The sequence below is a fragment of the Eurosta solidaginis genome, chromosome X (assembly GCF_040869045.1).
Source record: "Eurosta solidaginis isolate ZX-2024a chromosome X, ASM4086904v1, whole genome shotgun sequence".
Classification (NCBI taxonomy): domain Eukaryota; kingdom Metazoa; phylum Arthropoda; class Insecta; order Diptera; family Tephritidae; genus Eurosta; species Eurosta solidaginis.
Genome location: NC_090324.1, coordinates 5831620 through 5847367, shown reverse-complemented (window position 1 = coordinate 5847367; position 15748 = coordinate 5831620). Strand labels below are relative to the sequence as shown.

At 37.7% G+C, this 15748-nt stretch overlaps 1 protein-coding gene and 1 pseudogene across 1 annotated transcript in view; both read left to right on the top strand.

Moving 5' to 3' along the window:
- Nucleotides 1–15748, top strand: part of Ca-alpha1D (Ca[2+]-channel protein alpha[[1]] subunit D) — a 6221746-nt gene that overhangs the window by 1201753 nt on the left and 5004245 nt on the right. The gene's annotated exons all lie outside the window — the stretch shown is intronic.
- LOC137234338 (uncharacterized) lies at nt 5358–6105 on the top strand (annotated as a pseudogene).

The window sequence follows — 15748 nt, the reverse complement described above, 5'->3', positions numbered from 1 at the left end:
GAACTTGGTGTACTATTTCCAACATAAACACCAGTAGCAAAAACAGATACGTTAGGCATATTAACAATTCTAAATAAAATTGGCCACAACTGCATCCTACTGCTACGGTACAATGGAAGGCCATCAATATTTATATCTGCAACTATGGTATTATAATCCCGTAATATGTCAGACATTTTTTTTAGTTGCGCTTTAATTCCAAAGTTGAGAAAAATTCCGGGATTAACATTTTGCAAAAGTAATCTACTTTTATTTTGGTTTAGTAGAGTCTCAGCACTTTTAGGAACACCTATATTTTGTTCTCTAAGAAGTGCTAGAAGCTCTGTAATGCCTTTGTGGGTTTTCTTATTTCGTATCTCCCACAATTTTAGGCCCTCCCTGAATGGTCCCTGTACTGGACGAGTTTGCTCAATAGATAGCACTTCTTCTTCCCTTTCCACAATTCTACTCGCTGGCGCTCTTGATTCAGCGTCATTTCTACCTAACCTCAACTTTTCCCGGTTCTTAGTTCTTTCCCTGTTAACTAATCTCCTAATATGACGTTTGCTTACCTTATTCATTTTGGAAACACCTTCGCCTTCTCCTTCTTGCTCCTGATATCCTCTTCTGAAATATCCAATTATATTTTTTTTTAATTTTAGTTGAGCTGCTTTTACTTTTTTTACTTCTTATTTCAGCTGTTCCAAAACTAGTGGTAGTAAATTCCCGATTGCAAACTTTTGTTAATGCTATCGATAACTCTCATATTTCTTTGCGTATATCGCCATACATACTATGCCCGATTGCACGGTGCACGGTTGCACTCAGCCCTGTGATGGTTTCACAGTTTTTTGACTTTTTAAAATGGGATATAATTATGTAAGCTGTGTCTTTTGTGAAAATTGTTGCCTGCTCGCAACGCAAAAGCGTTATACTAATTTCACACAGACGGCTTATTGAATAATAAAGGCAATTTTCTACATTAAGACGCTTATTGAGCTCAATCTTCCCTACAAAATTCGAATCTATTATTATTTCATTAGTAGCTAATCGAATGCCTAATGAAGTCAAAAGCACAATGCAACTCTGTTGGCAGCGTTCCGCTTCCGTTTCCGCTTCTTAGTTTTCAAAGCAAATGTCATTGTCTGCATGGCGGAACGATACAAGGTGGCCGCATCGAACCGCTGATTATAACCTGTTTTATTTGATTTGATACATCAACTACCAGCGCAGTACGATTTTGACATTTGTCCATCGAATTTACAAGTACATGGAATTTTTTTTGTTTGTAGGTATGTCACCATGCTCCCACCTTGTATCGTTGCGCCATGATTGTCTGTCTCATCCTTCATACTAATCGAGCAGTTACTTCTGTGTGAAAGGAAAAAATTTACGATTTCATTAGCAGGTGAAATGAGATCATTAAGTTTCTGTGTGAAAACAGTATTACACTTTTACCCTGTATAAAATGGCGGTGTGGCCATGCAACTCTGTGAAACTCTCAATTCGCTCTTGAGTTCCACATATACTCTGTAAATATGAGTGCGGATCACCTACCAGATCACGAGTTCAAAATTGCTTCGTTCTGCGCAGCAACGTCACAGTTGACTGTTTGAGCGAATGAAAGAAAGAGAGAAAAAAAGAGCTAAAGGAAGATGACGTTAGAATTGCCCATAAAAAAGAGATGATCTAATGTTTACATGCGCAATGCGCATGATTTTTGATATGAGTGAATATGGTGAGATGAAATGTTCTTTGTATGCATGTTCTATATGAGTCAGGATTTACAAAAGACACTTGACGCGTCATGCATCGTTCTACATTAGACAAGTTTTATATTTTGATTATATAGCAGGCGAAGTAACGCAACTACACGTTAACATATAACGCTTGACTCGTCACTTCGCTGAAATGCTTTGACAGTGCCATGCTAGCAATATCTCAACTTCATGAATCGTTTTGTTACAAAGATACAATATTCATAATCAAAATAAAATAGCTATTAAAGTTAGTTGTTTTTTTTTTTTTTTTTGATAGGAAGCTCAAAGGAAATTATGTCAAAAATCTGCAACATGTTCCAATTTTTCATTTTAATTATAACATTTTTACAGGCCACTCTAATAAAAAATCATTTCGTTCGCTTAACGCACGAACATAAATGACCTCTTAATGTCCTAACCGAAATAAGAATTGGAAGCGCGTTAGCTTTTTCCCTAGAAATTCAATTTCGGTTGCTCTCATTTAATTTGTATGTGCATTCGACAGTATTCGACAGAAAAAAATCGATGGTTTTCCTAAAATAAAACTGTCGATAGTGCCATCGTTAGTTTTGCAGCTCTATGGATAACAAAAACAGCTGTTATTTCTTTTCCGTGCATAAAAATATTGAACATTCTTGTTGACATCATTTTATTGCAATATATTAAATATATATAGTGGGTTTATAAAGTTGTGCGTGAAAGTTTGGACGCGATGAATTTGTTCGATGATCAGCCGTAAACCGAACAAAGTTTTGGTAATCGTTTACTTTAGCTCCCAACTGCTAAAACCAGACCAAAAATATCAGGAGAGGTGTCAAAATACGCGCTTTGCACCCAGGATCACGAATCCGAAGGCGGAAATTTGCAAAAAAAATTTAAAATTTTCATGTGGTTTCTGTTTTGATGATTTTTCTGTACCCACAAGAAAAACTGTGCATAAAAGTGGGCAGCGATTTAGTTTAGCACCCCCCGAGTTCGGGGTTAAACTTGGTATCAAATGAAAGAGGGAGTTCTCCCGATCACAAATATATATAACTTAAAGTGCGCAGACTTATAGTTTACGAGTTATTTGATGTTAAAGTTTGCAAATTTAGCAAATTTCTATAGCACTCTCACTTACAATTTACACATCTTTCAAAACCTTTATGCACATAAATAACTATATAAATTGGCAACGATACACTTAAATTTCATTTTAGTATATTTCACATATAATTCTTGCATTGTTTTTACTTAATTTAAATGTTTTTATTAAATAAATCGTAGCAATATATATATATATAATAATTTGTAGCAACATTCACATTTATGTATGTATATATTTTATCGATGACATTACAAAGCTGTGCTGCCACATCAACAAAGAAAAACAAATATAAATATTAACGTGCCACCTTTCAGTTAATAAAGAAAAAGGAAAATATATATTTTTACTACTATGCGGAAGGACATCACCGTGGCGGTAGCCACGGTTATACCACACACCCGGACTTGGCATGGCATAGCCCAGGGTTATTTTAAATAAGCGCGACCGAAGGCCGCCTACGCAGAAAGGTGTTCTACGCAGAATTACTGTGCATGGCGCAACCGGTGTTGGATCGGCTAACATAACAATAAACATAAGAGTTATAAGGTAATATGCGGAAGGACATCACCGTGGCGGTAGCCACGGTTATACCACACACCCGGACTTGGCATGGCGTAGCCCAGGGTTATTTTAAATAAGCGCGGCCGAAGGCCGCCTACGCGGAAAGGTGTTCTACGCAGAATTACTGTGCATGGCGCAGCCGGTGTTGGATCGGCTAACATAACAATAAACATAAGAGTTATAAGGTAATATCAGCTCGTTCACGAATGCAAAAAAGAGCTTTTTCAAATTTTTGGTAAATAAAGACTAGAAAAGTTAAAGATATATATACATCAGATGAAAGATATTTTTATAAGTTATTTTTCGATTCTGCACCTGTTCCGTTTTTTAGATGTGGCAGCACAGCTTTGTAATGTCATCAATAAAATATATATATACATAAATGTGAACGTTGCTACAAAAGCGCGATTGATTTAATAAAAACTTTTATATTAAGTAAAACCAATGCAAGAATTATATGTGAAATATACTAAAATGAAATTTAAGTGTATCGTTGCCAATTTATATAGTTATTTATGTGCATAAAGGTTTTGAAAGATGTGTAAATTATAAGTGAAAGTGCTATAGAAATTTGCTAAATTTGCAAACTTTAACATCAAATAACTTGTAAACTATAAGTCTGCGCACTTTAAGTTATATATATTTGTGATCGGGAGAACTCCCTCTTTCATTTGATACCAAGTTTAACCCCGAACTCGGGGGGTGCTATTCTAAAATTTTCCCTAAAAGTGTTTTGCGCGGATATAGTTTTGGTCTCCAAACCGGTGTTGGACCCACTCAGGGTAGTTTTTTATGAGCGCGGCCGAAGGCCGCCAATGCAGAAAGGTGTTCTGCGCAAAAATACTATTGATCGCACCCCGGTTTCGGAGCGCTCCGGGGCCAGTTTTCGGTGTTTTTGAAATAACTTTTAACAGAGATAAAATTTAGAATTTCCGCTCTCGGATTCGTGGTCCTGGGATCCAAACGCGTCTTTTGACACCTCTCCCGATATTTTTGGTCTGGTTTTAGCAGTTGTGAGCTAAAATAAACAAATACCAAAGTTGTACTCAAGTTTGTGAGACTAAGAAAATACGTTTCTGTGAGTACAAGCTCAGCAAAGGAGGTCAAGGAGGATCTGGTCGCCAGTTTTTTTAGAATTCAGGACGTGTATTCTACCTACTAAAGAGCCATGAGAAATTCAATTACATGGAAGGATTAAAAAGTGCAAATACGCAGGCCTAAATGAGTCATTGTTGAGATATTACATCATTATTTACTGAAAAAGTGCCTTTGGGTAATTCTATACGACAGCATGACACTGCTAATACGCGTCCAAAAATCTCGAGAGAGGTGTCAAAAGACGCATATTGACATCAGTATTAATAATCCGAAACCGGAAAAGAAAACTTATCTCTGTCCGGAGATATTTGCAGTTGAAGTTAGCGATTTTCATGTGGTTGTTGTGATGTTGGGATACCCACAAAAAAATTGTGAATATAAGTGTTTTGCGCGGATATAGTTTTGGTCTCCAAACCGGTGTTGGACCCACCCAGGGTAATTTTTTATAAGCGCGGCTGAAGGCCGCCAATGCAAAAGTGTTCTGCGCAAAAATACTGTGGATCCCACCCCCGGTTTCGGAGGGACCCGTGGATAATTTTTCGGTTTTTCGTTAATATCTTTTAAACGACTTAAAATTTTTCTTTTCCGGTTTCGGATTATTAGTACTTATGTCAATTAGCAGTGTCATACTGTCGTATAGAATCACCTGCCTTTGTTTTAGTTTTCTCATATACTAATTTTCTACACAAAATTATATACTATGTAACATACAAAAATAACTTCGGAAATATAAATTTTATAAAAATATCTTTTAAAATACTTCAGTCTAAGGAAAAGGCAAGTATGAGTTCCTAAAAAGTAAGCACTTTAGGATAAATTATATAGGATATATAGGTACTCTTTGTTAACTTCACCAACACAGAACTTGAAAAATGGAAGTTCTGAATATACTTGAAAAAAGAATAAATTCTCTCAATCGCGTATTGGGCCCACTTTGCGAAGATGGCAATACAGCCACTGCAACTGACACTGCTGAGATCAACAAATCTGCAGGTATTCCATCAGAAATAATTGTTGACTCCTTTCTAGCAGTCAATAGTATGTTAGATGGAGTTATTGGCAACCGAGAACAAATCACTAAAACTATTTCACGTGCTCCTGAGCTGGAAAAATATTTCAATCACAATTTTTTAGACATAACCCAGCAAGTGCGTTATAAAGGGGTAAACCTGAATGCTACAGCTCCAGATTTACATGGAGTTTGATCAATTGGAACGCATCAAACAACTTGAATCCATACTCGGTGCTGAACAAATTCGCAGTATATCGGGTGAACGTCCTGAAAAGCCAATACGACATGCAGAACATAATACAAAATTTGCACAAGAAGCGGAATTAATCGAAGAAAATCTGATAATGCCTATGAAGAGGTACGGTGAAATACAAAGTAATTTATTCGAATCACTTGGGGCTATGAATAAACGACTTGAAGAAAAAATTTAAGCAGAGAAACGTGCAGAAAGCGAATTGGATATTGGGCACCTTGGTTGCTGTGTACTATTTGGGATGAGGTTAAAAGGTTCCACAGTTATTAAAAAAACTCAAAATCAAAATATGTTTTGTATAAATATGAAGTACGTTAAGTTAGCAGTAGTAGAGGGTGGTGTTTATATTTTTTAGTTAAAGGATCTTTAATAAAACAAAAATACTTGATTTTCCTCAAAGGAAAAATTAGTCCAGCCCTACAATTATGTACAAATTTAAAAGAACATGCAATTTATATGTTAACCCGCAAGCAGCCAAGTTTACTGTTGAGTATGATCCTGTATATTCTACTAAAATAATAATAGTGTTTTTTCTCGGTAAATATCCGCTTCTCTTCCAATATTTGGTGTGCTGTTTTTAATTGTTCCCACTGGTCATCCTAAACGTTTTTAGCCGACTCCGAATGCATCTGCTTAGGCAGATGACTTTTTTGCTGAGAAACTTTCATGGCAGAAACACAATCGAAGAGTTTGTCAAGCCACCAAATCTGTTTGAAGTAAGTTGTTCGCCCACTTTTCAAAAAGGATAAAAAACATTCTCCGAAAATTTAACCCTTACTTCGGCGTAGTCGGTTAGTAGGTACTAGTAACTTAAGTTCGGTATAGGGCGCAACAACTTTTTTTAAATAATTCGATTCCATCACCTGTAATTTTTTATATTTTACGCATTTCGTTGCTGTTTTGTTTTCAATATATCTTAAAAAGGGCTACATAGTTTTCAAACTGACTAATCCCAACTGTACCCAAAAGAGACTAAAGGGGAGCAATTATGCCCATCTGTAGACAAAAGAGATCAATCGGGGATCAATCTCTTTAGGGATTAATCGCACAATTTTTTGCAGGGTATACAAGTTGTACTACACACATGCCTTGACGCCATTTGTTGTACGAGACCGTATAAATTGTACATGTATATTTTGCTACCCACAGCCTTTTGTATGCATACACATCAGTTCTCTTCCCAGTGAATTGAATGACCACTTGTACAAAATTTGTGTGAATGTATTCTTGGGCATATTTTTGTGCATTCATGCAGGGGTCTTACACACACAATTTTTAGAGGTGATACATAGAATTAGTGTTGAGGTGAAGCATAAATACATATTTCAGTTACATATAAGTATAATGCGTATTGAAATTTAGTAGTACTAATTTTATGCGTTGCAATTTCAGAGGAGTATTTAAGTTTGCCGCATAGCAGTCCATATAAAGTTTAGGCGTAAACGTCTATAGATGTAAAAAAAAACATAGCTAATATATGCTTTAAATTTTTATGCTGAGCCCCCGGAGTGATGCGGCAAAATAAACAGTTATATTCCTTGTCCCTCCATATATATCCCAGCAGAAAACAGGTTGAGGCATTTGTTTCTCCAAGCCAGGTAAAGGGACATATACATAAGCCCTATGAGGAGGTCCATCGTATGATCGAGGGAAACATGAGTTCGACAGAAAATGTATCCACTCGCTTCAAAGTCACACACAAGCCTTTCCAGACATTGCTCAAGAAAAAAGCGCACTTTCTAGGGAGGTGCGCGTCAGTCCGCCACAGCCTCGATTTAAAAATCGCTCATTGCTCTGTGAAAATCGTCCCCCCAAAGGGAGGGGGGGGGGGGGGGGGGGCATCAGAATTCGTTTTAGAGGTATGGTTCCTTCGGCAAAGTTTCTTATTTTGATCCCTAGAATATGATTTTCATAGAGCAATGTGCGATTTTTTTTCCTCCCCACAAATCGACCCGGCCACGCCCCTTTTATATATCGAAATTATTTTTAGCCTAAAACCCTCCCGTTGATCGAAGGAACTTTTAGCCAAAATTTGGTGATGATTGAAGTATGGGAAACACGTTTCCATAGCGAACATACCCACAGAATTTGATTTATATATATATATAGATATAGATAGACTGAAGGTAACAAATTTTTTTAACGGCGGCAGATTACTAAACGTCCAAAAGGCATAACGGCCAAACTCTACAATGCAGTCAAACTTTAGGTGTTAAAATATCTTAAGTTTGTACGGCAGCCATAGTTCTGAAAAATCCCATTAGTAGGGAAGGTGCCACGCCCCTTTATTCCCAATTCCACATTTTACTGGAGGTGTTAGGACTTAACATCATATAGCTCCTTACCAATTATCATTATCCTACCATTACTACATCCAGAGATATGCAGTATGATATATTCCATTTATATTGGAGGTGCCACGCCCCCTTTTTCCTAATTCCACATTTTTTTGGTGGTGTTAGGGATTGACCTCATATAACTCTTTACTGAATTTCAATGTTTTGGCATGTATACCTTCAAAGTTATGCAGTACCAAAGATTCCGTTTGTTGTATGGTAGGTGCCACGCCCATTTTATATATCGAAATCATGTTTAGCCTAAAACCTTCCCGTTGATCGAAGGAACCTATAACCAAAATTCTGTGATGATTGAAATGTGGGAAATACGTTTCCATAGCGAACATACACACTGAATTTGATTTTTATATATATAGAAGATGTAGATAGACTGAAGCTAACACATTTTTTTAACGGCGGCAGATTACTAAACGTCCAAAAGGAATAACAGGTAAACTCAACAATGCAGTCAAACTTTAGATGTTAAAATAACCTAAGTTTGTACGGCAGCCATAGTTCTGAAAAATCCCATTTGTAGGGAAGGTGCCACGCCCCTCTATTCCCAATTCCACATGTGTTAAAACTTAACGTCATATAGCTCCTTACAAATTTTCATTATCTTACCATTACTACATCCAGAGATATGCAGTATGATATATTCCATTTGAATGGGAGGTGCCACGCCCCCTTTTTCCGCCCCCTTTGTCCACAGTTTCTTGGTGGTGTTAGGGTTTTGACCTCATATAACTCCTTACTGAATTTGAATGTTCTGGCATGTATACCTTTAAAGTTATGCAGTACCAAAATTCCATTTGTATGGGAGGTGCCACGCCCCTTTTATATATCGAAATTATTTTTAGCCTAAAACCTTCCCGTTGATCGAAGGAACCTATAACCAAACTTTGGTGATAATTGAAGTGTAGGAAATACGTTTCCATATCGAACATACACACAGAATTTGATTTTTATATTATATAGTTATATGTTTGTATGTTTAATGGTGTGTTCAATTTTACTTAAGATTTTTAAGAATTAATGAGATTATCACCCGTAAATAATAATTGTTATTCAATTAATATTTTGGTTTTTATTTAGAAAACATTTACTGCCATATTGCGAGTGCACCATTTCGAAAACCGCCACGTCATCATCGTCAGGCAATTTCGTAATGTTTTTATTTATTTCAACAGGTTTCACCGGAGATCGAACCGCGGTCAAACTGCTGAAATCACAATCGCCTAACCATTGCACTATTGTGTTGCATTTTATTTTTTGGATAATTTCAGTTTTGTCCCATTTTCATGCTCTCTCGCACAATTTGAGGCATTCAATATTTTTCACAGCGTTCGACCACCTCAAATGGTCCTTCGTAGTATGGTTCAAGTGGAGATTTTAAGCAGTCCACTCGCACGAAAACGAATTTTGCTTCCTTAAGTTTCAGTTGTATAAAAGTTGCTGGTGTGCTGTGGTGTGTTGCCGGCGAGGGTCGTAGCGCTAACATTGCCTTGCGCAACTTTTCAACAAACTCTGCTTCACTGACATTACGTGTTGATTTTTGTAAAAATTCGCCGGGAAGTCTGAGTGGAGCGCCGTATACCATCTCTTCAGGGCTGGTACCTATATATTGCTTTGTCGAGGAACGCAATCCATGTAGCACCAGTGGTAAAATGAAACTCCAGTCGTTTGAAGCGTAGCTCTTTATGGCTGGTTTTAATGTTCGGTGCCAGCGCTCAATAACGCCGTTGGATTGGTGCCTTACGCCAAGCATTTGTGTGAGCTCTTTAAAAAGCGCTGATTCGAATTGCTGGCCCAAGTCAGTTGCTATTCTTAGTGGCACACCATATGCAACGATCCATCCACTAACGAGCTCAAACGCGACGCTCTTTGCTGTTATTTCTGTCAACGGGATCGCCACCAGCCACCTAGAAAAACGGTCGATGCACATTAAGCAATAGCGGCTGCCTCGGAAATTTGGCAGCGGCCCCACAATGTCACCTTAATGTGTTCGAAACGCCGACTCGGCGTTACGAAGTCGAGTAGAGGTGATTTATTGTGGCGGTGGATTTTCACCTCTTGGCAGGGAACACATCAGCGCACCAAACTAGCAATATCTTTTGCCATTCCCGGCCAAAAGTATCACTGCGTTACTAGTTTTTGCGTCGCCTTTACACCTGGGTGTGCTAAGGTATGCAATGCTGTGATTACTTGTTGACAATCGTCTCGGGTATGTACGGACGAATTTTATCATGTGAAATATCACAATAAATCTATGATGTTGCATCTGGAATGACAAACTGTTTTAGTGCCATTGCTTTATTTTCTTTACCTGTGGTTAAGAGTGAATCTAGCTCCTATTCGGACTTTCGTGCTGTAGAAATAGACTCAAAATCGACCGGTTTTTATGCGGGATAGCAAATCTGCTATGTTGTTGTATTTTCCAGACATGTGCCTTATGTCGATCGTGAATTGACTTAAAAAGTCAAGTTGTTGCGCGCGTCGAGGTGATGCTTTTTCGCTGTTTTGTACGTATGCGTATTAGAGGTTTGTGGTTTGTCAACACCATAAACTCCCTGCCTTCGAGTGTATGCATGAAATGTTTGACAACCTTATAAACTGCGGCTACTTCCCTATCGTACGTGGAATATTTTTTTGGGCAATAGTTAGCCGTTTTGAATATAATCCTAACGGTTGGACTTCATCATTCACTATTTGATGAAAAACCACTCCCCACAGGCGTCGACACTAAGCGCTAACGCGGCATTTGGTGCCAAGTAATTTAACAACGTAGTGTTCGCTAGCTCCTCCTTGCATGCCTTGAATGCTTAAATGGCATCAATCGTCAATTTTATCTGAGTTGTATCGTTTCGCTTATCGTCCGTCGATGATCCCGTTGTAAATCTATTGACGAAAATATGCTTTTCACCTACAATATACTTGTGACGTCGTGAAGAAATGGGATAAGGTACCTGTCCGGTGCTGTTATCGCTTTAAGGGCGCGATGGTCGCCGCATGGTTGCCACTCTTTGTTGGGTTTACGTACCAAATGTAGCGGGCTTGCCCATGTACTTTTCGATGGTCGTCAGATTCCTTTTTAGATAAAATATGGGAACTCTTTCTTGGCTGCGTTTAATTTTTCACCCCTAACCTGCGGGGTCGCGCAAAAATAGGTGCACCATTTGTTGTGATGTGGTGTGTGGCCTTTGTATTCGCTGGTTTTTGGTTTGGGCTGAGTATGCTTATTAGGTCGGGTCGATTTGTAGGGAGGCAAAAAAATCGCCCATTGCTCCGTGAAAATCATATTGTAGGGATCAAAATAAGAAACTTTGCCGAAGGAACCATACCTCTAAAACGAACTCTGATGTCCTCCCCTTTGGGTCGTAGGGGAAAATTTTGAAAAATCCCACTTTGAAATGCCTAAGTTTTTTTCTTTTTGGAGTTTATTTTTCTCTTTAGAAATTTATTTAGTCAGAACATATGTAAATGAAAAAATGAATTTAACTTAGTAATAGAAAAGAAATTAAAAAAATTATTAGAAATTAGCGTTTTTATAACCCCCTTTTAAAACCAAGGCATCACTGTGATGCATTTGCATGTCGTAAACATAGTTGTGTGGGTTTTTTATTCAACCGTTTTAAAAAATGAAGGTATCACTGTGACACAATTGCAGATCGTAAAATTGCTTGTGTTGTTTTTTTAAGCCACCCCAAGACACAGCAGGTGGAATTGAAATTGCCCCTACCCAAAAGTTCGACCCAAAGGGGTGGAGGGGGGGGGACATCAGAATTCGTTTTAGAGGTATGGTTCCTTCGGCAAAGTTTCTTATTGTGATCCCTAGAATACGATTTTCATAGAGCAATGAGCGATTTTTAAATCGACCCGTTCTAATGGTTATATCTCTAAACTCCCTCAAAAATTGCTCAAATTTATCATTTACGTTGTATGTCAAAATTAAAATTATTACTCCTACCTTTTCTATTAGTGTTTTTCGATCCATGAGCTTACCTCGTTTGATATCCACCAACAAGTCGTAATATTGTGAAGAAAATCGGAACCTAAGATTGGAGATGTAACATTTGCTACTATAAAACTCCATACGTACGATCGACGAAGGCCCAGAGACAGTTTTATTCGTCGTTCGCCAAACGTTTTAATTGCTGACACGTTTGCTGCGAATAGTTTTATTTTGTTTATTTTTTGGGCGCTCTGGGCTGAGTCGCGCTTTTGGGGTGGTAGCACCGGAACGTCGGCACCGGTGTCCACTAAAAATTTTAGTATTGCTATCTTGTACGAGAAGACGTGCTATTGTGTGTGAACAGTAGTTAGCTGCAATCGGAGTAATTAGTTTTTGACTGCTTTGTTGACGGCATTTGCGGGCATTTTCGCCATGCTTTAAATGATACCAGCAAATGTCGGAATTGGCTCCTGCCGGTGTATGTTTTCATCGTTTAGACTCGTACCTCGTGTATTAGCTGGTTTTCGATAAGCATGTCTGCCTTCACGCCCGTTATATCGTAAAAGTTCTTCAAATCGCCTTTCCATGCGCACTATCCGGAGATTAATTTCAGCAACATCTCTTGTCCTTGAAGATGCGACTGTTGCAGCAGCAACTTGGCCGTATTCCCCAATTTCCATTACTTTATACGCTAGCGTTGCCAAATATTGCAAATTTGAGCTGGTTGCTTGAAGAATTGCTTGGGCATGCGGTGGCAGTCGTTGCAGCCACAAAGACTTAAGAAGTTCGTCGCTTACCTTGTCTTTCGCCAAGCTACATAGTTCATGGAGTAACTGCGTATGCCCTTTATCGCCCAGATCGATTTCTGATAGCCATTTTTTTTTTATCCTTTTCTGCTCACTGTCGCAGAAACGCTCGATAATACATTTTTTTTTTTTCAAATTTTCGTATTTACCAACCTCGGGAGGATTCAAAATGACATCCGAAACTTGGCTGAGTACGTTTGACTCGATAGCTGCTACCACCGTGTTAAAGCAAGCGTTCTCGTTCATAATTGGTTGTTCTGACCAGAAAGGGGGCACCTTCACCATAACGCATTGTACACATTTGTAGACGCGGCTCCATTTACGGATTTATGTACCATTTGTGCTGCTTCAGTTAGTTCCCCATTGGGGTTATTAAAATTATTGTCCTCAGGCATTTGTAATTTGGGACTATTACCGCGTACGACGTTGGTTAAAAAACTCGTACAGTTTTTGTTATATATGCGTATTTAATTCGCGGGGTCACCACTGTGGTTTTAGCGGCTGCTGTCGCTACTGATGTCAATAGTTGGTATAGAAAACCGATCGCTATATTCCGTAGCCAAAAATAGACTGACTCTTTATTCACATTCTTTCTTACTATCTATATGTAATTTCCAAGAGAGTTGGTATTCAGTATTTATGTACATACATTTGTATGTGAGAACATACAGAGTAAAACTAATACAATACAATATACATTCCGCGAAACTAGGTACATGCATTTAATGTTGTGCACGCCACAGTTCCATCGCTATGCTGCCATCTTAAGTGTCGTTGATCGTTCTGATTTGTTATCAGTTGCGCAGTATTTATATTACATTCAGGTATTGGCGTAGATGCTACCAAATGAGGTTGTTTTTTGTAGCGTTCCTGTGTGGTTATACCTGCATTAGGATTGCTTTGTATGTACCTGTTTTTATGCCTTGGTGACTGGTGCGGTAGGTTGTGGCAGGTTGAAGTCAGTGATCTTCGCCTTTTTGCTTTTGGTGTGCTCTTGTTGACCTTGCGCGTTTATTTTTGTGTGTTTTATGGCTACGTGTTTGTTCCCTGTACCTGGGGATTGGTTTTGCCGTTTGTAGATCAGCTTTAAAGGTTCAAATATCTCGTCGGAGCTGGTACGTACATACATCCTATTTTATATGTAGAGATAACTAAATCTACAAAAAAAAAAAAAATAAAAAATAGATGTGCAAAGAATTCGCAATCGTTTTTCCTTTGGACTATTAGCGAATACTTGCGACTATAACATATGTAAAATTTAGCTCGGATGTCCGCGGATGTATGTAACTTTTTTGTCCCTATATATGAGAAAAAATATCAAAAAAAAGCAAAAATCCCGTTATTTTGTTTATTTTCTTTCATTTCTCATTACACTTTTCTTGGAATAAGAACTTTGTTTTTGTCCAGCTAGCTTGTTCTACACGAAACACTGTGCAATGCTGGGATTTTAGTGTGCCTAATTTTATAAGACTTTTTGTGTTTGTTAATGCGAGCAGATTTTTCTGTCCCGTCTTACATATATTTTTGTTGGCTTGGTCATGCTCTTTTTCTTTGCAGAGACTTATAGTATTTTCGCTGAGCTCTGTTTAGGCTCCATTGACCAAATGTTAAACAAGTGCCTCTTACCACTGGCGGGGGAAGCAGTTTCTGGGTCAAAGATCTCAGACCTCGACCTCCATAGGTCGCTGATTCAAATCCGGCTCGAGGTACCAAAAAATGTTAAGCAAGTGCTCCTTACGTCTGGTGGGGGAAGCAAGTGTAAAAAAATATAAGGCAGTCGTAAATTGCCATATATTAAAAGTAATTTTTTGGCCCTTACCTCTGGTGGGGGGAACCAAAGATTACTTTAAAGAAGCAAAACAATTTTTCTAAATGAGAATCTAAATGCGTTTTCAAATGTTAAACAAATACCCCTTACGTATGGTGGGGGAAGCAGATGTATTAAAATAAGGTTTGCTCGGTTGAGAGTTCAAAGAATTCTGATTTATTTACAAAAATATCTTACTTTATATACACTTTTCTTACCCTAGTTATACTCAGCATGCTTTGCACACAGAGTATATTAACTTTGATTGGATAACGATCGGTTGTACAGGTATAAAGGAATCGAGACTTCCATATATCAAAATCATCAGTATCGAAAAAAAAAATTGATTGAGCCATGTCCGTCCGTCCGTCCGTCCGCTAGCACGATAACTTGAGTAAATATTGAGATATCTTCACCAAATTTGGTACACGGGCTTATCTGGATCCAGAATCAATTGGTATTGAAAATGAGCGAAATCGGATAGCCGCGCCCGCCTACTTTTTATATATGATGAATTTCATATCAAATCCAATATGCGTTGAACCCGACCCCCTCAGAATTTGATGAAATTTTGCATCGGGTTACATCTTACCCACCCAAACACAACCTCATTTTTTGAAATTGCATTTTCGAAAAATTGTGGGCGTGGCAAGGTATCGAAATATCCGAAAATATTAGAAAAATTACGATAATAGGTACTTTTAAAGTGTGATTACTACAGAACGGCTTTACCGATTTCAAAGATCTTCATACCATTAGAAAGGTATTGAAATAAGCTTTCAAAAAAATACACTGTAAAAATTTTTAGTACACTGAAAAAAAATTTTTTTTAAATAAAATTTAAAACTGAAAAAACACTTCAAAGATCAAGCGATTTTGAAAAATAAAATTTTATTTTAGAAAGGTCTATTTAATATATATAAAATATCTGAAAACTAAAATGGGGGTTTTTTTTTAATTTTTTTAAGTAAATGCATCTCTTGGTTACTTTCTCATATTTGGATATCACGCTTAAATTAATCAACCAATTTGAAAAATTTTTATACCGTTAGAAAGGTATTAAAATCACCGTTGAAAACATATACTGTAAAGATTCT